This window comes from Euphorbia lathyris, chromosome 1, assembly GCF_963576675.1.
Source record: "Euphorbia lathyris chromosome 1, ddEupLath1.1, whole genome shotgun sequence".
In the NCBI taxonomy this organism is placed as follows: Eukaryota; Viridiplantae; Streptophyta; class Magnoliopsida; order Malpighiales; family Euphorbiaceae; genus Euphorbia; species Euphorbia lathyris.
This window is the reverse complement of record NC_088910.1, coordinates 25,140,724-25,165,248: the sequence shown is the minus strand read 5'-3', so window position 1 is coordinate 25,165,248 and position 24,525 is coordinate 25,140,724.

Sequence of the window (24,525 nt, the reverse complement as noted above, 5' to 3'; positions counted from 1 at the left end):
TTTTGTTTTTTTCCTTGATTTCCACTTTTTTTCGAGTTTATTTAGTGTTTGTGTTCTATGGTACATCCATTGCTAAATGTCTAGGAATCTTAAAATTGGTTTACTAATTTTTAATTTTTTCCATTTCCTTCAAATCGATTTTAACTCTCATTTATCTCAAATTTGCAGTTGCAGTGTGCATCTCCCTCGACCTTTTGTTGAACTCTTCTCCAACAACTTATTGTTTATCTTGGGTTATTCTCTTTGCATAATGATATCATATTTAATAACAATATATATTCATATTACTGATGTTAAATGTGTTGTCTTCTAATCAAATTCAAAACCTAAAAATATTAATATGATGGAATGATTAGTAATTTTCATAACATTTTAATTTCTTGATTTTTTTATGTCTACGAAAATAAACTATATGTTTTTCTATTGCTACTTTTTTTCCTGGTAAAAAAATTGTCTATAATTGTTTATCATTTTTAAGAAGATATTGATATTGATTATAAAATAAAATAATCTGTGAATCGCAATGTTCCATCTCAAAAGTTGATGAATTTTTACAAGAAAGACATGCATTCTATATTTATTCAATAACTAGCAATACTTTCAAGAAGAAAAAGTGTTCTGATGTTATATTTAAAGTTATCGATTCTAACCAATTAAATACAATTTGTTATTATTTATAATAAGTTTAAGCAAAATATATTGAGTTTCATATTTAAGATTAAGGACTCATTTGGTTTACTTTCTAAAACTTTTCTTTTAATATGAAAATAGAAAAGAAGAAGAAAATAAAGTAAACAAACACTCTTTAAATAATCGGGTTTCTAAATGATAGAATGACCTTAAAGATAATAATTTTACGTTTATTTTTATGGACTATAGATTCCTAAATGGAAGAATATTGATTTTAAATCATTAAATGCAATTTGTTATTATTTATAACAAGATTAATAAATAAAAAATGAGTTTCCTATAAATTAGAAAAATAAATAACAAATTCGGAAATTGAAGATTGAATTCAGAGAAATAAATCTATAAAAATTGAATTGTGCACAAATTATTTATAGAAATACATATTAGAAATTCATAGTCTTTGGCTTTTATCCTTTTTTTTCTGTCATGGATTTCTTATGCCGCAGGACAATATAAACAAAGGTTATGATAAATATTAGAAACTCAATTTAACGAGAATTGAATTGGTATTTCAAAGTAAGCGATTATCACTTTTAAATAAATTAGATAAGAATTCGAATAAAAACTGATATTTTTAAAATTTTAAAAAACATAGATAGAGTTGGATTCAATCAATTATAACTTGGCAGACATATCACAACGCACTACTAGGAGATAATGAATATCTTACAAATTTAAAAAATGCAGATAAGAATTAAATTTTATCAAAATCATATTACAAAGTATAATTAGTTAAAATTTATGAGATCCAATCATAAAAAAAACTCACGAAATGTAAGACAATAAAATCTATAATGTTTGAGAAAATAAAAGTGATGAAAAGAGGGGTGGAAAGAAAGAAAATAATGAAGGTTCTAACCATAAAGTAATAAAAAATTCTCAAACTATATTTAAAGGAGTTGAAAACTTCCAATTTTACAATCTAAAATTTGAAGTAATAAAAAAATCCCTAATTCATAAGCATAAACCACAACTCTCAATGAGAGAAAATCGTAATTGATTTGATATGATGATAAAAAAAGTTCCTATATCTATCAAAGACATGAATATATACACTTCTAACTCTATAGGGTAAAATTGCATAAAACATAATTAAAAATAAGCCAAAATAATAAAGAAGAGTTAAAATAGTTACTGTTAAACAAAAAGAGTTAAAATAGTTATAAGCATAAAGTAAAGTAACGGGGGAATAAATAAGATTTTAACCAAAGGAAAGGAAATGAAATGAAAGTATTTAGCTTGAAAATCATGTTTTCATGCATTAACTGAAGTTGATAATTGTTTCTAATAAACAGGGCATCCTCATTCCTCACCTCTTAATATAAATTGGTTGCTTATATATTTCTCCTCCAATACTCCCTCATTGCTTCGCTTTGAACCATGTTGACTCGAGGTCTCCCAATTACCCATTGTATAAATTTTAATCTACTTAATGCTCTCATAGAAAATTTTTGCACACTATTTTTGGTAATATTTACAAATTGTATTTTACTTTTTTTTTAATTCATTCCAAAAATATATCTCTATATTATTTCTAAATTATATTGAAATTAATTAAATTTCATGAAATAATCAATTAATTATCAAAAATTTATCTTAATTATTTGTAAATCATTTTAAATATTAAAACTATTAATTGATCATTTCATTAAATTTACTTATTTTTTTTCAATATAATTTGGAAATCGTATTTGGATATATTCAATTTATGTATTCAAAATATTTATATATTCTTCAAAAAAATACATTTATATATCGATTTTTTTATGAATAATGCACAAAGATTTTAATTACACCGTGCAAAGCACGGGTCTTTCGCTAGTTTAGTTCTTAAAAGAGGTTGTCTTTATATAGTTATGAAACCATATCTTATTAAAACAAATGATGTAAAGAACACTTCATTTACATTAAGTTTATATCCTAGAACAATTGTCTATAGGACACTAAACCCCAACACTAATCACACGGGACCAACAAGTGGTATTAGAGCGCAGTAGCTCACTACTCAAAGATATAACTATCTTGAGCTGATCCCGATAAATGGCTGAGAACAGCACTCGTTTCCTTCCAGGAAATCAAACAACACAGATACTCCCTGAGGGATTATCAATTAGTCGCCCTCCCTTGTTTTTCGGATCAAACTATACCTTTTGGAAAAATAGGATGAAAAACTTTATTCAAGCTACAAACATGAGTGTGTGGCTTGCAATAGTTCAAGGCCCATATGTGCCCTACAAAACTGTTGACAACGAAAAAGTTGTCAAGAGTGAAACTGAGTGGTCAGAAGATGACCTTAAAAAATTACAAAATAATGCTTCGGCTATTAATATGCTTCACTGTGCGTTAGATGTTGCAGAGTACAACAAAATTTCAGGTTGTGAGTTAGTACAGGAAATATGGAAGAAGCTCGAAGTAACCTATGAAGGCACGAGCAAGGTCAAGGAGTCCAAAGTGAACCAACACATGAGATTATACGAACTGTTCGAGATGAATGAGAATGAAGACATCTCGGAGATGAACTCAAGGTTCACCAATATTATAAATGAGCTTAAGAGACTTGGAAAGAACTTCACAGAAGAGGAGCAGGTGAAGAAAATCCTAAGAAGTCTCCCTAAGAGCTGGCAAGCAAAGAAAACAGCTGTGGAAGAAGCTCAGGACTTGACCACATACAAATATGACGAGCTGATCGGATCACTGCTGACCCATGAAATATCAATGAAGAACTTTGAAGCTAAAGAAAAGTCAGAAGACAAGAAACAAAAATCACTTGTCATGAAAGCTGACTCAACCGAAGCTGACTCATCAGATGATGAGGAGATGGCCATGTTCACAAGAAAGATGAAGAAGCTATTCGGAAAGAATGACAAGAACAGCAAGAGGCCATACAAAAGAGGCGACAGGTACAAAGCTGAGTCTAGTGACAAATACAAAAAGGACAGCTCCAAGCCTGTCACGTGCTTTAAGTGCCATCAAACTGGGCACATTAAGTCAAGCTGCCCTAACTTAAAGAAAGAAAAGAGGGGAAGCAAAAAGGCAATGGTGGCCATATGGAGTGACAGTGATGAGTCAACCTCATCAGAAGCTTATGCAAACGAGCTGCGAATATATGCTTCATGGCCGATGACGCTGCTGACCAATGCCAATCTGAGCAAGCTGGCCTCTCAGATGACACTGACCAAGAGGACCACTCCAATGAGGTAACATCCTTACTCTTGCTTAGAAATGAAATGGTTAACGCCCTGAGTGATTTATACACACTGACTAAAAAGTGTAACAAGAAAATAACGGCACTCAGCAGGCGATGTGATGAGATTGAAGAGGTCAAACTGAGTGACCTCCGATATCTTCTCCAAGACAACACCAGGCAGGATGAAAATCTTAAAGTCATGCATGGTTTTGTCTCGAAAGTCCAAACTGAGTCAAAGAAGCTTAGAAAGGACATCACAACCATACAGAACCAGCTGAGTAAGTCGGCTAAGAAAAGGTTCTATCCCAATGATAAGGTTCAAGGTACTGGTCAGCATAAATAGTACACTCAGCATAAACGGTCCACTCAGTGTGACTGTTGTGGGAAAAGAGGACACACCATAGATGTGTGTTGGTATACTCAGCGGAATGTCCAATGCGACTTCTGCGGAAAGAAAGGCCATACCACTAAGGTATGTTGGCATGCTCAACACAATCGTGCTGACCAGAAACAAAATCACTCTCAAAGGGTGACCTATTGTGACTTCTATGGTAAAGCTGGCCACACAATTAATATATGTCGTCACAAATTAAAACATGATGTAGCACCTGTCTATGCTAACCAACGAGCACCCAAAAAGAATTGGGTACCTAAAGATGAATGATTCAAAATGCAGGTGAGCCTGAGGTGCGTGGAGAAGTCAAAGCTTTGGTATATTGACAGCGTATGCTCGAGGCACATGACTGGTGATGAAACTCAATTCATCACACTTGAGCGTAAACGAGGTGGAAGTGTAAGCTTCGGAGACAATAAAAAGGGTAAGATAGTCGGTTCAGGTACTACCGGAGGTAACCCTACTATTGAGTCGGTCTCCTTAGTCAGGGGTCTCAAATATAACCTATTGAGCGTAGCTCAGCTGTGTGACAGCGGTAGAAAGGTTGTATTTGACGCCACTGAGTGTCGGATACTCGAGGGAAAAACAACCAATTTGATTTTAACTTCCCCTCATGTTGACAATGTATACATGTTGAGTTTAGAAAAGAATTCTTCAAAAAATATATGCTTAGTGTCAAAGGAGGAAAACTCCTGGCTATGGCATAGGAGACTTGGTCATGTAAGCATGGACCTCCTTGCCAAACTAGCAAGAAAGCAATTAGTTGAGGGATTGCCCAAACTTAGATTTGAGAAAGATCAGTTATGTAATGCTTGTCAGCAATGAAAACAAACAAAAACGTCTTTTCAAAGTAAAAATGTTGTCTCAACCAAGCGCCCATTGGAATTACTACATTTGGACCTTTCGGACCTGTCCAGCCACTCAGCTTGGGCGGTAAGAAATTTTCCTTAGTCATTGTAGATGATTTCTCTCGGTATACTTGGATCATCTTGCTGAGTAGCAAGGATGAAACATTTGAGATGTTCTCCACATTAGTCAAAAGACTTGAAACTGACAAAGACCTAAAAGTAGCTCATATTAGAAGTGATAATGACGGAGAATTCAAAAACCAACAGTTTGACGAATTCTGTGAAGTCAGTGGCATTGACCATAATTTTTCTGCTCCTAGGACTCCTCAACAAAATGGGGTTGTTGAAAGGAAGAACAGAACAATAGTCGAAATTTCTAGGACAATGCTGAGTGAAAATAGGCTTCCAAAGTATTTCTGGGGTGAAGCTGTCCACACAGCATGCTATATACTAAATAGGGCTTTAGTTAGACCTATACTCAAGAAAACCCCTTATGAACTTTGGAAAGGACGAAAGCCCAACATTGGCAACTTTCGTGCCTTTGGGTGTAAATGTTTTATACTCAATACAAAAGAAAACCTTGCTAAATTCGATGCTAAAGCTGACGAAGCGATCTTTCTAGGGTACTCAACTAACAGTAAAGCATATAGGGTGTATAATAAACAAACTCAGGTTGTAGAAGAGTCTGTACATGTTGAGTTCGATGAAACTGACCCTGCAGGAAAGATAACTCAGTCTGCCGAAGATGACCCAAGCTCAGCTTCCGCTGACCAAAATTGAACCGCTGAGTCGTCACCACAAGGGCTGACCAAAGGTAAACACGAACCCGAAATTACCTTTGCTGACCAATCTACTCCTGCAGATATTGTAGAAACACATATTCCAAACAACTCAACATTACCTAAAGAAGTCAAAATTCCAAGAGGACACTCGGAGAAGTCCATTCTTGATGCTGCTGAAAACAAGTTGATGACGAGAGATCAGCTTAGAAAATATCTCAGCAATGTTGCGTTCGTCTCAGTCTATGAACCAAAAAACTTCACCGATGCTGAGCACGACGAATTCTGGATCAATGCTATGCAAGAAGAGCTTGATCAATTCAAAAGAAATGAGGTATGGGACTTAGTACCAAAAACTAGGAATCAAAAGACCATAGGAACTAAGTGGGTCTTTAGAAACAAATTAGATGAGCAAGGCAATGTAGTCAGAAACAAAGCCCGACTTGTAGCCCAAGGCTATAGTCAGCAAGAGGGCATTGACTATGGTGAGACCTTTGCTCCTGTTGCTAGGTTAGAGGCTATATGTATATTGTGTGCATATGCTAGTTTCATGAATTTCAAACTATACCAAATGGATGTCAAAAGTGCTTTTCTTAATGGATTTATAACCGAAGAGGTATATGTTAGTCAGCCTCCTGGGTTTGAAGATTCAAAATTTCCAAACCACGTTTATAAACTCAAGAAGGCCCTATACGGCCTAAAACAAGCACCACGTGCTTGGTATGAGAGGTTGACCAATTTCCTGCTGACCAGGAACTATGTCAGAGGCAAAACTGACACAACCTTGTTCATTAAGAAAAAGGGTAAAAATACCCTGCTCGCACAAATTTACGTAGATGATATAATCTTTGGTGCCACTGACGAATCTATGTGCAAAGAATTTAGTAAACAGATGCAAACTGAGTTCGAGATGTCAATGATGGGAGAACTCAACTTCTTCCTTGGACTTCAAATCAAGTAAGGGAAGAATGGCATCTTTATTAGTCAGTCTAAGTACGCCAAAGAAATGCTAAAGAAATTCGATATGGAAGAATGCAAGCCCATATGTACCCCAATGGGTTCTGACACTATCCTTTGTGCTGACGAGAAAGGTAAGTCAGTAGATAGCAAATTATATCGAGGTATGATTGGCTCTCTACTTTATCTTACTGCCAGTAGACCTGGCATTCAGTACTCAGTATGTTATTGCGCAAGATATCAAGCTGACCCCAGGGAATCTCACCTTATAGCTGTAAAAAGAATTTTCAGATCTTTGCAGAGCTCAGTTAATGCAGGTTTATGGTATCCAAATACAAATGACTTTACACTCATTGGATACACTGATGCTGACTATGGACGAGATAAGCTAGAGTGTAAGAGTACTTCAGGAGGGTGTCACTTCCTTGGAAGCTGTCTAGTATCTTGGTTCAGCAAGAAGCAATCATCAGTGGCCTTGTCAACAACTGAAGCTGAGTATATTGCTGCTGGAAGCTGTGTGGCTCAAGTCTTATGGATAAAGCAACAGCTTGAGGACTATGGTGTAAAAACAGAAACAATAGAAGTCAAATGTGACAACAAGAGTGCCATTGACTTATCCAAAAATCCAATCCAACACAGCAGGATGAAGCATGTCAGAATAAGGCATCACTTCATAAGGGATCATATACTCAAGGGTGAGATCAAGCTGACCTACGTTCCTACAAATGAACAGCTTCCGGATATCTTCACAAAGCCTCTAGCTCGTGAGCAATTTAACATACTAAGAGAAGTTATCGGTATGTCTAATCCTCTTCACTAAAATTCTATGTCTAAATTGAATGTTGAGTGATTACCATGCTGAGTGATTTGTGCTAAATTAGTAACCATTGCATGCTGAGCTAAATATGAAGTATATCACCATATGCTGAGCAGATAAACATACTGAGTGATTAACATAAGCTGAGTTACTAAGCATAACGAAATTCTTCTACGTAAAACTGACTACTCAGAATATCAAACGTTTTAGAATTCTAGATACTGAGTAAATTCGTTGCACAATTAATGCTAGCAAGCGTATTAAATAGCCACCTAGGATGACGTAAGCGCCATAATTAGAAAACACATGCGCCGATTGTGTCATAAATGCCAGAATAATTGTCGATTGATCATCTCGAGGTCCAACCGCCACTTCAACGTATCAGATCAACTTGGCATTCTTATAAATAGTGGACGAATTCCCACTCATACCTCTTTACATTCAAAATTTCTGGCATTCAATCTCTCTCTCTCTCTCTTGAATCCCAAAATCCCTCTAAAATCCTTGGGAAAATCATGTTTGATTCTCAAAACATCTCCGGTGGCGATTACGACCAAAATCGCTCCAATGAAAATCCTCCGTCTCCTGCTCAGCAGAAATACGTAGAGACTTCTAGTGAGTCTCAAGGTCATGTTCAGCATGACCAATCTAAGGTCAGCATCTCCGGTAAAGACCCTCAAGCTGACCAAGCAACTCCATCTAAGAAACAGAAGAAGGAGAAGGGCAAGAAACCATTGGAAAGAAATTATTCTCCGGTTTACAACAGTGTTAGGGGATACAAGATCGACCATTCCCGCTGGTTCTCTAAGGGATTTGTAGAAGCTGAAAAACCCTTTTGCGAATGGATTTCGAAAAATGGCTGGACCGAGCTATTTTCTATCCGTGAAGCCACTTATCCCGAATTGGTAAGGGAATTCTACACCAACTTACGAGCTGCTGATGATGACAGTGACTACATGATCACCAAGGTCAAGGGGAAGAAAATCTTCATCAATCCCCCCTATCTCGCCAAACTGCTTAAACTGAAGAATGAAGGAACCGAACTCAGGAGCACAAACGACTCTGGAAAAATCAAATACCCTGTTGAGTTCTGTAAACCCTTTGGTCACAAAGGAGAAATAGCCAGCACGTGTATGGGTCAGAATCAGAAAATGGCTCATTACATCCTGCCCAATGATGCTCGTAAAGTATATAGCATTTAATAGGACAAGTGTATCCTATCGCAACAAGTAATATTTTGCTAAGCACGAGATCGAACCACAAAGACTATTCGTTATAACTAGTAAATCTACCTAGAATGATCTAATTGTTTAGAGGGTTGGATAAAGATTTGTGTTTTTAATAACTAACTAATTGAATTAAAGGAAATAAACATAACAAAACAAAGTGAACAATTGACAGGGTAGAAGGTGAATTGACGGATGACACAATATAGGTTGAGGATTCCTTTGATTAAATCCTAGGTATGGGTTTAGGGAGTTCAGATTTGTGTTTTACCAATGATTGAAGGTAATTGTCCTAAGTGAAAGACAAATTTGTACGGGATTTGTCTAACCTATTCACATGCATTCAGGTGACGGCTTGATTAGGCATATACCCTAGGTCATGCAAAGCATTAGGTTTATTGACAACTAAGGCTAAAGCCGTAGCCCAGCCACAAAGCCTCATTCCTAGTGGTCTCTAGCGAAGTCAGATTTACACAAGTTCGGTATAGACGATTCCGTGGTCAGGTTCTCATCTATCTATAATCCTATTTAATGTTAGGGTCACAGGCATTAAGTACATTATATACATAAACAGGCTAGTTGATCATTATCAATGTTCATTCTAGCATAAATCCTGTTCCTAACAATTTCTAAGCATTAAGCATGCATAAACTGATCAATCAAAGGTCCTAGATCCCTAATCATACATATTCATACAATCAATTTCATCCCCATCCCAAATTGGATGGAGATCAGTTCATAGACAAACCAATCATAGCAATAGGAAAATAGGAACAATGGAAAAAGCTTCAATTGAATATAAAAGGAAAAGATAAGAGGGAGAGATAGAAATCCAAAACCCGTTTTGCCGATTCCAATTACAGAAATAGAAGATGAGGAACTTCTCCCATCAATTGTTCTTGAGTAAGAAATAAAAACTGAAAATAAATCTAACCTAGAAAGCTGGAAATCTAATATAAAAAATATAAATCTACATTATGGAGAAGAGAAAGCCCTAACGGCTCTCCAATTTATTAAGTGGCTAATCCCCCCCTGAAAGATTAGGATTAGCTCCCTATTTATAGAGTTAGGAAGGAAACCCTAATGCCTTAGGGGTAAAAATGGCATTTACAAAGTGTTAAATGGGCTTTTAGGGCCTTGATCCGCGAATTTCAGCAAAGGGGAAGGCGCAGGCGCGCCTTCCCCCGCCTCGTCTCGTCGAGACAAGGCCTGTCTCGACGAGACAGGTGATGTCTCGCCGAGACAGGTCCTATTTGAGGAACTGTGGCTCCGGCTTTTATCTGTTTAGATCCCTAGGCTTCTGAAAAGTGCTCTAATGGTCCCTGACGAATCCCAAAAGTGCTCTGATGGTTCCTGAATGATCCGGAAATGCTCCAATAGGCTTGGGTCTGGTTCGGAAATGCACGAAAGGTCCTTGAAATTCCCTGAAAACACCGAAAATGCCATAAATAAAGGAAAATACTAAATTTAACTAAAAAGTAATAAAACGATACTGAAATTAAATAGAAACAAAGGGAAAACAAACTAAATTAATCCTAAAAACCCTATATAAATGGGAGCTATCACCCAACTTTATATTCCCAAAGGTCAACTCCCAATCCTCCGCATCTAACTTTGAACAGTGCTTTATCTGGCACATGCTGACCTACCAGCCACTCAACATGCCCGTTTTTCTTATCGGCGCATTTCAACGTAGTACCGGAACACTCAGGTTGGGATCCCTTATCACCAAAATACTCAAAGACTATAAAGTGAGCTTGGTAGAGGAAATTAACGTCTAGGGTACGGAAATCTCTGCTGGCATACTGTTCGGTTTGGCCTACGACCAACCCATTGTACCCAAGAAAGGAAAGGGGGCCGCGGTTGAAGAAGCACAGGATGTGCCGACCAAGAAGGGGAAGAAAGTGTTGATGAAACCAACTGACCGCACTCGGCAGGACAAAAAGCGGAAAGCTGACCAGTTAGCAAAGGATGTGAACACAGCTCCTAAAAAGCTAAGAATAGTATCCAGTGCGAGGAAATATGATGCTGAGCAAGGTCAGGAGGAACCTAAGTCAGCAGAAAAACTGAAAAGGCCAGCAGAGCCTGAGGAAGAAAGTGAGGACACTCCTGAGCAGCCTTTGAGAAAGAAGAAGAAGAAATCCTCTAGACTGAACCCAATTGATGCCCTTCCTCTTGACTGTGTTGTCTCTGAAGACTCACACTTTATGAGAAGTCAATATATCGATCTTGAGAAACCTCCTGCTGACCAAGAATAAGAATTGGGTAATAATGAAGGTCAGTTTGAGAAGACAGATAATGTTGAGCCATGTAAGGAAGTTGATGCTGAGCAAAACCAAACAGTTGATGCTGAGCAGGTTGAGAATCCAACTGTGTCGAGTAAGACAGTTGATGCTGAGTCCACAGAGAAAGACAGAGCTATGGAAAATCTCAATGCTGACCTTGGGTTGAACTCATCTTTTGAGTCCCTTGACTCTATTGCTTCTGATCCATCTCCTCCAACTCATAAGACCAGCACTGGCAAACGACTCAAGCGAAAAGCTCAAAAGTCTCCAGTCATTAACATTCTGGATGATTCTCCACTAAAAGAACCGATTACTGCCCTCACAAAACTCCAGTTTAAATTCTTCTCTGAACCAACTCCAGATCAACTTAGGGAAAAGCAAGCCTCTGTTTCTCAAGCTGAGGAACAAGCCGACCCCAAAGCTCCACAAGGTTATGCCGAGCAAGTGCTCGAAGTTCCTGCTACTCAAGACAATGAGTTAGCAAAGGAAAATCCTGCTCAGGTCAGCACTGCCTTACCTAAATCTTCTGAAACTACTCAGCTTCAAGCTGACTCTGAACAGGTCAATGTCTCTGTCGATCCACCTCTTCCAAATCCTTCAACGCAGAATGAAAATCAGTCAGTTCCTGCCGCTGATCTGAATAAAAGCCCAGCTGCTGACCAAGCTGACACGTCTAAGTCTGGACAGCACCAAACTCCTCCTCCATCCGGTCCTATTCCAATTCCGGTCTCTGAACCACATCATGATGAATCTATGCTTATCTGTATGCTACTGAGTCTGGACGAAGAATCATTGACTCAGCTCAAGCATTACTTCAGGAAATTCATCACTCTAATGCCGATGCTGCTGGGTCTGCCAATGTTGAGCCAACTCAACTCTCTTCTGATTGAAATCAAAGGTCTCAAGGACTTGCTGAGTGTCATGACATCTTTTCACTCTCAACAACCCAAGCAAGAATCTATCGTGAAGTCGGCTGAACTCCAGCTGACAATGGTCCATCATATGAATGCTATCCAGGGCCAACTCAAAACTTTGTCAGTTGCGAACTCCATTTATGCAACCTCTGCTGAGGTTAATCAGCTTTTCACCCAGCTAACTTCTGAGCTGACCGGGATTCGTGAATTAGTCTCCTCCTCCTCCCAGTGTTCCATTGAGCAAATCAGCGAAGCTGTTCGCCTACTCAACTTGAGTAAAGAAGAAATGGATACTGACCAAGTAAAAACAAATGAGATTCTACACTATTCTCAAGCCACACTTAAACATGTCCGGCATACAAACGCTCAACGTTAGTTCTATGATTCTGCGTTGCTCAAAATGTACCATCAATCATATGCCAAGCTGACAGAATCCATTGCTTGGATCGGGAAATCCCAGGAGTATCTTCTGAGCATGCTAAGTGCTAACATTCGGATCCCTGCTGCCACTCTAGACGATGGCATGGCTATCTTCGATGGTCTTCGGGAGAGTACAAGTCAACTCCGAGCATACTCAGCCAAACTAAATCGTGATGTTCTTCGCGAGACGTTTATTCCCCCTTCATCTGATGTTGGCAAAATGGGGGAGAAAGAAACGCAAGCTGCTGGAACTCAGCAGAAAAAGGAAGAAGCATCTGGTTCAGGAAATCAGGGTCAGCAACAAACCGCCAAAGGGAAAGACAAAGTAAATCCTGCTCACCAAGCTCAAGTCAATAGGAAGAAATAGATTGGCTAGTCCTAGTTTCTTGAGTTGTAATTTTATCTGGCGTGTTCTTTCCTGTTTAAGCTGACCATCTATATATTTATGCATCTTTCATTCAAACTGATAAATCTTATGTGATGCTTACTTACTTGTTGTGCTATATGCTGATCTGTCTTAAATGAACAAACAAACAAAATTAAAAAGGAACATACTCAGTACACATTAGCTCTGATACATCCTTCCATAAACTTTGATACCTAAACTATCAAACTGAGTAAACATATGTTTCAAGCATTGAACTCTTCTGAAAGCTGACCTAGGCTCATATGAATTAGATCTTGGAAGGTCTAGAATTGAACTAAGTCAGTATAGGCATGTCTTAATTTTACTCGATTAAATCTTAGAAGGTTTAGAGTTAATTTAAGTCAATAGATGCAACCCTTACAGGGGAGTAACTTCAGAAGTTTAAAAAGAATTTCAATCATGGGGAATCTCAATGCTGAGTTCCATAATTAAATATTTTGCCAACATCAAAATGGGGGAGTTTGTTGAAACACCTTTCCACATGATTTTGATTTGACAAAATAATTTAAGTTAATCCATGATTAAGAGGCAATTAAATTTAAGTGCTTTGATTTAATTGTACTAATATGTTTGTTCAATGTTGAGTATAAGTATAAATGCAAACAGAAATAAAAAGTAAGACAGGACGAAGTCAGCATGAGAACATAGCACAAGCTAGGTGGAGTGCAACTCAGTATAATAGAAGAAAAGTCATCTTCAGAACAAACGCTTAAAGATGAAGCTGACCAAAGAAGCTGAGTGGAACGCAACTCAGAGAAGTCTTCCTCTAACCTTAAAGCTTGCAGACGAAGCTGACCATGGAAGCTGAGTAAGAATATGACTCGGAAATAAAGAACAAAAGCAACGTCAATAAAGTCAAGCTGAGTGTTCGTCAGGACAGTATGATTGATCCGTTTGCTAAAAGACAAGATCCGACATCTGTCTGCACCAATAACAGAAGCCTTGGAATTACGCACAGAGCCAATTTTAAGATGCATGGGTCAACTATCCGTTAGCTAAAAGACGAACTGGCACTAGAAGACGCACCTGCGGGAAGAAGACAAGCCTGACGCCTGCCAATTTCAGACGACAGGATTGGCCTGCAAATCTGAAGCTGACCAGAACAATGACGCAAGAAAGAGTCGTTTGTATTCAACGGATAGATCCAGATTCAAATCATTAGAGCTTCAGACTTCAACTATAAAAGGACAAGTTCATTCTTGGATCCTTAGCCGATTGCCGAAACAAAAAGAGAAAAAGAGAAACATACAAAGCACATTCAAACAAGAAAAAGATCTTACACCAAATTTCTATCTCTGTGTAAAAGCTAGATTGATTTTGTAATCATCTAAAGTGTTCTTCAGCTAGAAAGAACAAGTTTGTATCAATTGTAAAATTGAGAGAGTTGTGCTGAGTACTCGGTTTTAAGTACTCAGCGGTAGAGAAATCTAGGTGTTCGGTTATAGCACTTAATAGGAGTTGAGTGGACGAATAGAGGAAGGTACTCTTGCATATTCAACTGCATTGTAAACGGTTTGTGCTCTACCTTTAAAGAGCTCAGTATTGGATTGAAAAAGCCCGGAGTGACTCTGGGGACTGGACGTAGGCGGAGAGGCCGAACCAGGATAAGTCGTGCTGAGTAATTTCTAACTCTCTCTCAATATATCTATATATGTGTTGCTTGATTAAATTGCTCAGGATATAAATTGTAAAAGCTGACACTGAGTAATATTGGTGCTGAGTTGGAAGCTGACCTCAAGGGTTAATTCCCAACTCACAAGTAAAACAGTTCTAGTCAACATCTGACTAAATCTGTCTTACATCTCTCGGCCGTGCTGACCTAAACTAAGTTAAGTAATTTAAAGAATTGATTAAGTCAACATAATTAAGAAAAAAAGTTTCATTAGTTTCTAACCCCCCCCCCCCCTTGGAACTAATCACACGGGACCAACAAACACAACCAGCAACGCGAAACTTGTGTTCGCAGTCGCAATACATGCAGTGGTACCTGACACATACAAGAAGATGGATCTCTCCAAAAAGTGTCGGGAGGGAGGCATGTGTAAGTAACATAGCAACAATTTATATTTAATAACTATTAATATTTAGTATGGCGTTTAAAATATTTATGTGTTGCGGGCGGATGGTGTTGAACGACTGTATCATATGCGACCCGAGGAAGGTGCATGGCAAAGCGTGAGAGATATCACTGGCAGTGTGCTTGGAGGCATCGATCATAATCAACGTATGGCTAGTACGTATCCCATTCAAAGTGCTCCAACTACACTGATAATACCATATATTCAAGAGCCGCCTATGGAAACGAGAAGGAGGAGAATGACTCTAGCATCCCGCCGAGATGAAATTGAATATCCTCCTCCTCCGCAAGGCCAAAATCAAATTCCTCCTCCATTAATGCACTTTAATTTATTTCCACAATACTATCCACAGCAGAATGATGAGGTTTTTCCACAGTATGGTCCACAACCAACACAGTTAAATGTGTCATCATCTTTTTGCTTTGATGCATCCTCTATGCCTGAAGCGTCACACCAATAACAACAACACACCACGACCACCGCAGAATTGATGATAGGTTTCCAGACCAGTGAACTATCTGGTAGTATATGCACTCCACAAGTAACAATGTTGCCCTCATTTGGAGTACAAAATTATGATTCAAGCGGTGCAACAATGTTTCAATATAATCCTAATCTGCCGGAAACAAATATGAACATGGTGCACTAAAACCAATGGTATGAACAAGGTGGATCATCAAATATGATGACTCGTACTTTATTTCACGATGCTTGGGTTGATCCTTCGCCTACACCTATGGTTCCACAACCCAGTGTGAGTGAAGTTGGGTTTGTAGAAGATTCACCGCTCATGACGGATGTGGGTGAAAATCCCCCTATAGACTTGAACATGCCATTTGGTGAATAGGAAGAAGTTGTTGAAGAAGATAGATGACCCATTACGCATACGAGATGTTATACAGGGGGGCATGTATTCAATAGATATGGTAGACGATAAGACAGTTGTAACATTTGTTTATGAATATTTCAATTCAATTAAGTATCTTTGCAAACTTAATAGGAAGTTCTTGAAAATATTAAGTTACTATGGAAGTTCTTGAAAATATAGTTCTTGAAAATATTAAGTTACTATGGAAGTTCTTGAAAATATTAAGTTAATATGGAAGTGTTTGAAAATATATAGTCCTTGATAAGATTATGTTAGTTGTTGAAAATATTAAGTTACTATGGAAGTTCTTGAAAATATTAAGTTACTATGAAAGTCCTTGATAATATTAAGTTAATATGGAATTCTTGAAAATATTAAGTTGTATGACCATAAAAGTCCTTGATAATATTAAGTTAATATGGAATTCTTGAAAATATTAAGTTGTATGACCATGAAAGTCCTTAATATTAAGTTAATATGGAATTCTTGAAAATATTAAGTTGTATGACCATGAAAGTCCTTGATAATATTAAGTTAATATGAAAGTCCTTGAAATTATTAAGGGAATGTGAAACTATGGATCATCCTCATCCGGGTCCTCCTCTGGGTCCTCCTCCGGATCCTCCTCTGGGTCCTCCTCCGGGTCCTCCTCTGTCTCCTCATCTGGGTCCTCCTCTAGATCTTGCACTTGGTTGCTTAAAGGTCGTACTGCCTCTCTCACAGTACGAGTCAAACATGGTAAAATATCAGTCATTACTCTGTTTGCGAGAGACTGTACAACATCTTCCACAACACGCTCTATACTGTGGACAAGTTGTTGTTGGTTTTCTCATTCGATATGTAAGTCATGCGCCTGACGTCTTAGTTGTTGCATTTGTCTATGTATATTCGGCCCACGTGAAACTGTGCGGTTTTGTCTCCTCATGACTGCAATATTGCGCCGCAATTGATGATGAGCCCGTGCAGCAGCATTTAATGGTCGGGCCATTTCACTGTTATCAATGAAGGAACATGTTAATAGAGTAACAACATAACACTAATAGTATAACATTGAGGGGGCATAATAATAGAGTAACAACATAATATTAATAATATAACATTGAAGGATTATATTCTAGAGTAACAACATAACATTAAATGAAATAATACAACATGTCCATCATGAAAGCAAAATGAATTTACGACCTTTCTACATACGAAATGTCGTATAGCAACATCGAGGCAAACAACTTGGCAAAAAGGATTGGAAATCATCATCGTTAGAAGATAAGTCTGAGGTTGATATTGTTGGCTCATTGGTTGTGGGTGATTCACCATGAACCATATCTAAACGAATTTCCATGATATCTATTTCACGCTGCAATTGTTCTTTCACAAGAATTATTTCTTCAGCTGTTCGCCTTAGCATCGTGGCAGATGTGATTTTCGGCCTAACTATAGAGTGGCATACACAATATGCTTCAAGCTCACACCTAACTTCCCATAACCTCATCCATGTTGGCGGAATGTACTAATTAACTATGCAATTATTCGGTAATTCATTGATGTGGTAACCCTCGAAAAGATGACATGCATCAGTGCGCACCAGATGGTAGTATGGTTTCGCAGTGTTGAATTTACATTTTTTTACCATACCATGTTTCACAATCCGGGTCCATATACTTATCTAGTATTTCTCCGTTGTCGAACCGGTTGTATCGCCATTGGTCCATATCCTATTAGAATAAATCATATATCGTCGGAAAAAACAAAATACATAGTAGGAGAAAAAATATTGCATTAATAAAAGGTCATACAACTTCCACATAATACAATAAAGGCAATGACGACACTCTATAAATTTATCCTATGACCTCTAGCTGTCCTAGAAGAGGAACCAGTATGTCTCCCACGTGAAACCTCGACCCTATAGTATGACCTCCTTCATTCGTTTGTCTATTTGGGCATGTCTTATTATTGTGTCCACTTTGCTTATAAATGCTGCAGACATAACTAGTAAGTCCTGTCTCTATCAAGTCCATTTAATTCCTAATTCTTGTTGACTTTGGTCTTCCTTTCTTCCGCTTACATTGTGGATCGACAATCAATGGTGGATAAATGAATGTCGGCCAATAGTTCTCACGAGCAAGTGGTTGAAATGGGTAGCTGTAGACCCACAATGTTTCCGTAATGGTATGCTCTTTGTCAACATATTGCCATAAATCAATGTGCAAATACATACATACCGCCAGTGTGTGTGAACATGGTATACGGAAATTCTGAAATTTCATACATGTACAAGATCGATCGCGAAGGTTCACTATCTGCGTTTTGTTACCTTTATGCTTAATCGGATCATAAGCAGTCTTCACATGGCAAAGACCAGATTGTGTGTCAAACTCTGTCACCGTATGTCCATGTGGTCTTTCACTATACTTTTGTATCAAAGCTTTGCACACCGGTGTGACCTTATCACCTGCTTCAAACATGCCTCTGAAAGTCTTTCTACGAGAGTCAAAATAGTGCACCATTTTTTGCAAATGTGTGTTCAACGATGCTTTGAATAGGCATTTGTCTAATGCCTTTTAAAACACCGTTTACACATTCGGCGATATTGGTCGTCATGTTACCATATCTAGCACCATTGTCATGCGATAAGCTCCATCGATCCAAACGCCTTTCCATTGCCCAGTTGTATGAGTGTATGTCCATACCCTTTATTGCTTCCATAATCTTCAGGAACTTGCGAAGTTGTGCTTGCGCTCCTATCAAAATTGTTGATAACGGGATGAAAATTAAGGTAATCATATTAACTTAGTAAAAATCACTAGTTTATTATATAAAACATACCCGCCCGATAAAGGAGTTTTTTATGCCAGTCTTCTTGAATGCGTGATTGTAGTTGCTTACAAAGTGTCGGAGGCAAAATCGATGATATGCCATAGGTTCGTCCCATCCCAAGCTAGGGTGGTTCATGGCATTCAATATGCCGACATGTCGATCTGAAATGACAGTTAAACCAGGCCGTTGAGTGACATGAGTCCGAATAGCATCCATGAACCAAGCCCAGCTAGACTGGTTCTCGCTTTCAACAATCGCGAATGCAATCGGAAGTATATGATTATTACCATCAAAGGAGGTTACTACCAACAGAGTGTGTTTGTACTTTCCATACAGGAATGTACCATCGATCAGTATGACTGGACGACAATATTTAAAACCCTCGATACATGGTTTGAAGCTCCAAAACACTCGTTTGAAAATTGATGTACTCTGGTCGTGTGTTTCATTGGACACAATAATAGTGACAGATCCAGGATTGTAATGTCTCATGGCATTCAAGTATCGAGGCAACTTGCTGTATGAATCTTCCCAATTCCCATACACCTGCTCCAAGGCCTTCTTCTTCCCAAACCATGCCTTTTTGTAAGTGATGTGGTACTTAAACAAGGTTTTGATGTTTGCTTGTATAACATCAATTCTCAATCTCAGATCTTTAGCAACCATATCAATAATACAATTCACTATCAGCCTGCTGTCTAGCTTCCTATGATCTTGTGTCAAACAAGAACTGATGCACGTATGAGGACCATTATAAACAGTTATTATCCAATGTCCTCTTTTTTTTTTAACATTGCCCTTAGCCACCATGGAAAATTTTGTTCTGATTGCCAACATTTTAATACTACTTTATGTGGCTTCGACTCAACCGTTGAGTATGACACGTTCTTCCTCATTGAATACTTCTTCACTGCTGCTAGCACATCCTCCTTACCAACAAAAATTAATCCTTTTCGCAACTCTGAAACTCCATCCCATATTGCCTCATCTTCTGATTCGTTAAGATTGCTATATACACGGTCTGGTTCTATCATTGAATATTCAGGTGCTGGGAAGACAAAGGATGATAAAGGGGCAACATCCGGGACACCATAGAATTCAAAAGCATTTGGTGGAGCTATATTTAAGTCCATCATTCCCGCAGTGAAAGAAACCATACTAGGTGAATCGTGCACATTACCATCGACCATCTCATTTTGAAGGCCAACATCAACATCAACATCAACATCAACCCCAACCTCTTCTTCTCCTTGTTCTTCATGATCATCGTATTCTTCATAATCAAAATCGTCATCCATATCTAAGTCGACATCACTCTCACTAGATATGCTTTCTCGACCCCCGTATTCACTTACCGGGTCAGGTTCTGTTTCTTCTACATTTTGGCTAGCAATTCTTGTTGTATATTGACTACCTCCAGCTTCAAACGCCAATCCATGCTGGTGGATAAATTGACTACTTCCACCTCCGCCTCCGCCTCCACCTTCGTTTGAGTTTGTGTATTGAACATTATTATGACAGTTTTGAGTTTGCGTATCATTTGGATGACCATAATTTGGCGTTGAAAAATACCCGTCAAACACGCCACTTGGTTGGCAATCTACCGAATTAAAATTCGATGGGGGATTATAGCTTGTTGTAGCTATTGATGGCCCTTCAATGTTCCATGTATTTCCATAACCTGTCTAGTTATTGACAAACTCATTGTATACAGGGAGCATATTTGATGTCGTTGCATTGTTTGTTGCTGTTTCAACTTCAAGATATAATTCTACCGTACGATATGTTGGTATGTTGCTCAAGTTATCGTAAATGCAGTCAACATCATCGTCATTGGATGTAATCATATGAGAAAATGACAATGAATCATCCCCGTAGATAGGAAATTTGTACACGATTCGTGTTAACTTCATACTACTGTCTAACTCAATCGCTCTTTCGAGATTAGATACAAGTTTGTCAAATGATGGTTTATTTCTAAACTTCAGTCGTTTACTCTTTGCGGATGTGGTAGACCAATCATATTCAAAATCACAACCACTAAAATTCATATTCCCGCCCCAACTTACGATATAATTAATATATCCTGCCATTATATAGTACCTACATATAAAAATTATTTAATAAATCTCCTATCAAAATTACTAGTATGGGACATATTAGAAGCATTTATATAATCTGTTGGGGTTTTGGTGTCCTATAGACAATTGTTCTAGGATACAAACTTAATGTAAATGAATTGTTCTTTATATCATTTGTTTTAATGAGATATATGTTTTATAACTATATAAAGGCAATCCCTTTTAAGCACTAAATAAAGTCTAATAAAAGGAAATCCGTAAGTTTGTTTAAAGTGATTATAAAGTGTTCATACAAGCATGAAGTGAGACAAAACTTTATAATAAACTAATAAACTTAAAACCACCCCAAGTCAAGTGATATGTTTAGGATTGATATATCACTGTTGAGACTTGTATGTAATAATGTTTTCTGTCCGACAGAAAGCTGATCTCACAAGCTTCATATATACAGATATCTGGACAGTTACATAAATCCGATGAAATGTTGTTCATTAGGATTGGGGATCCGATTTGAGATAACAGGATGGGTAGATTCATCCTTGTCACCTGTTCATCTCATTGGTATTAATAGGTATAACTAATCCTCAGACTCAAAGGAATGCTAATTGGTCATCCTGAATTACTGAATGTGAGACTTTGATCCTGCTGTCCCACGATCCTTAACATAGATGACTCTGGGGTGTGAACGGCAAAGGTTGGGTGTCAGAGGAGGTAATGTCAGGGTAGTTATACATTGGATTGAGCATTTATCACTCCCGATTAATGGGAGATACATCCAAGGATCGCTTGTGGAAGACTCGACTCTAAATCCTTGCAAGGTGATAGCTTAAGAGTAAGAAATACAGATTTCACTTAACCTATCTATTTGAGTTGACTCGGCCTGTACAAGTAAAACGAACGTCTCGCTATATGTGACTTGACATCACCCATAGTCATAAGATTCAGTTCAAGGATGTAGTTGATAAAGGATCGAATTATACTGTAACTAATACGGAAAGGTTAACGACAGAATCAACCTGTCTTCTTAACGGACTCTGGGGGAATGATTACAGACTTGCCAATAACATACTCAGTACATCATTCCGTTATGCAAAGATTAAATATAATTCTTGAAGAAATTAATTTAATAGTTGCATACGGCCAGAAGTAGTAAGAACCTAATGGATCACACATAAGACTTGGAACCAAAAGAGAGATGGATGTTATTAATTGATGGAAGCCCAATTGAGCCCAGTAAGGCCCATTTAATTAGAAGGGGGGCCGAAATTTATATATAATAAATAAGGAATTATTTTAATTCTATTAATCCTAATTTGATTAGGAACATGAATTAAATTAATTAAGAGATAATTGAGTTAGGAGTTTTAATTAGATTAATAAATTCATATTATTATCCAATTAGGTTATTTATTATTATCCTAGATATATTAGATATATAATGAGATAATAATTGGGAATTCTATTCCGAATTGAATTCCTATTAAGTAACCTATTCCTATCTAACTAGGGTTTAGATACAAGTGATTATATATACCCCCTACTACATGAATTTCTACTAAGCCATTATTACTCCCCTTTGTGATTTTCGAAATTTGCAAGTTAGAGAGAGAAAGAGAATTCGACTCCCCTAGTTCGTGGACAAGAATTCATACGGCTTCCATCGATCGATTAATTTCATCTATCTCCTTTTTCTTTGATCTTGTGTTGGTTAATTAGAGGCAATCTATTTTGGTTGCATCTCATACGGTTGATTCTAACTTAACCTCACCGTGTTTTACTTCGTGCTTGGAAACTCGGAGAAGAGTTGTGGGCGCTTCATTAACAACGGTAGATTGTTCTTCAAAAGGTATTTCTTCTTATCCCTCTTTATATGAAATAACGATTAACGGATCCTATGGTTAAAAGGAAGTAGGCTAAAAAATTTATATTTCCGCTTCTATACCTTAGCCTAATTTCCTTCAGTGGTATCAGAGCCATCGTTAAATCCGTTATTTCATATATGAAAATTTAGAAGTTTTTCAATAGGATTGAATAAATATTTATGGTTAGGATTAATTAACAAATTGTTTGATTAATTAATTCTAAAGATAAATAAATTTTAATTAATTGTTAATTAAAATAGATTATGTGTATGTTCCTAATTATTTCGGTTGATAATCATTATAATAAAATCTATTAGTTTTATAGTTAGGTTAATAAAATTAGTTTTATTAATTCTAAAAGATAAAACGGAAATCTATTGTAGTTTTTTCTATTTCTGAAAATCGTTTTCAAAACCGTTTTAAAATCTGATATATATATACATATATATGTTTTATATTAAAAAAAAAATAAATACGACAGCGGCTCGGGTCGCGCCTCACGGCGCGACCAGCCGCCGTCGCGCGGCTGCTGCCTCGCGGCAACAGCCGCGTGCGCAGCCGCGGGGCTGTTGCCAAACGGCAGCAGCCCGGCTTCGGGCCCCCGGCCCGAATCCCACTTGATTTTAATCGTTAAAATTGGTTTGAATATAACTTGTATATATAAATATATGTTTCGGAAATTAATAGTTTTCTGTTTTGATTATCGAACGAAAATTCATTTAAAAGTTTGTTTTTACCAAGTTGTAAATCAAAGTGTTAAATGAATTGAAATCAAAATAATTGGGACATGCATAATCGACGTTTTATATGGTTATATTAATCTAAGAATTAATATAAAGATACAAAACGATTAGAAGTAAAATTGGATGAAAGTTAATTTGACGAGTTAATGTGATTAACCTAAATATTACATAAGACGGTTATGTAATCAACCAATTAAATTTATTTAATTGAGTCTATGCATGTTTGGAGTTATGGACATATTTGGACCCTCTTTTAGTCTTTTGGTATTTTTGAAATAGGGCCTGCGCGTCCTGCCTTTCTAATATCTATTGTAATTTCTCCTCTCATCTGATTCCCTTCAATTCAATTGAAGTTTTCTTATAGTAGTATAGAAATTAATATGTAATTTCAAGGCGCCATGGAGAAGACGGAGGACCTAAAGAGAAATATGTAATAGTTAGTATTTCCTTAGGTTTGCCCTTTTATTCCGTCTCTGGCTCGACGGAATAATTTAGATGATATGTCCAGAACGCCAATGTATGTGAATGTATGTGTCTGATGTATGCTAAAGCAAATCAAGACTAAGTTAGATTATGAGACTTAAATAAAATCACTCGTTAAAAAGTTAAGTAAATAAGCAAGTTATTAAAATCGGTTGCCCCTCCCTAATATTATAATTCAGCCGGCAGTACTGGGGGCTTTTGGGTTGTTGAGCAAACTCAAGCTCGGGGTCTTATGGTAACACCTGAATTATCAAAAATCATTCTTTCATGAATATGGGGTAATACTTAAATTAGATTATGATAATTGGATGAGCAAACTCATGTTGTCATAAACTAATGGGCAATATGGTTGGGATTAATGTGAATAGCATATTAGTTACTAATGTGGTTAGTAACCTAATAATCTAGGAGTCACATTCGAGATGTGATTGATTACATGAATCTACCTAAAAAATGAGACTAGCTTGTTGAGCAAACTCAAGGCGAAATCTCAAGAGTTAGGATCCTAGCTCACTAAAGGATTTGTGAAATTCTTCGAATTAATATGGAGGGCTATTAATTTGGCAAAATAGTGGGAGCAATCTGAAATAAATTAAAAGGCCTATAATTTTAGATTGTTATACTTTAAAGAAAATGAATGACATAC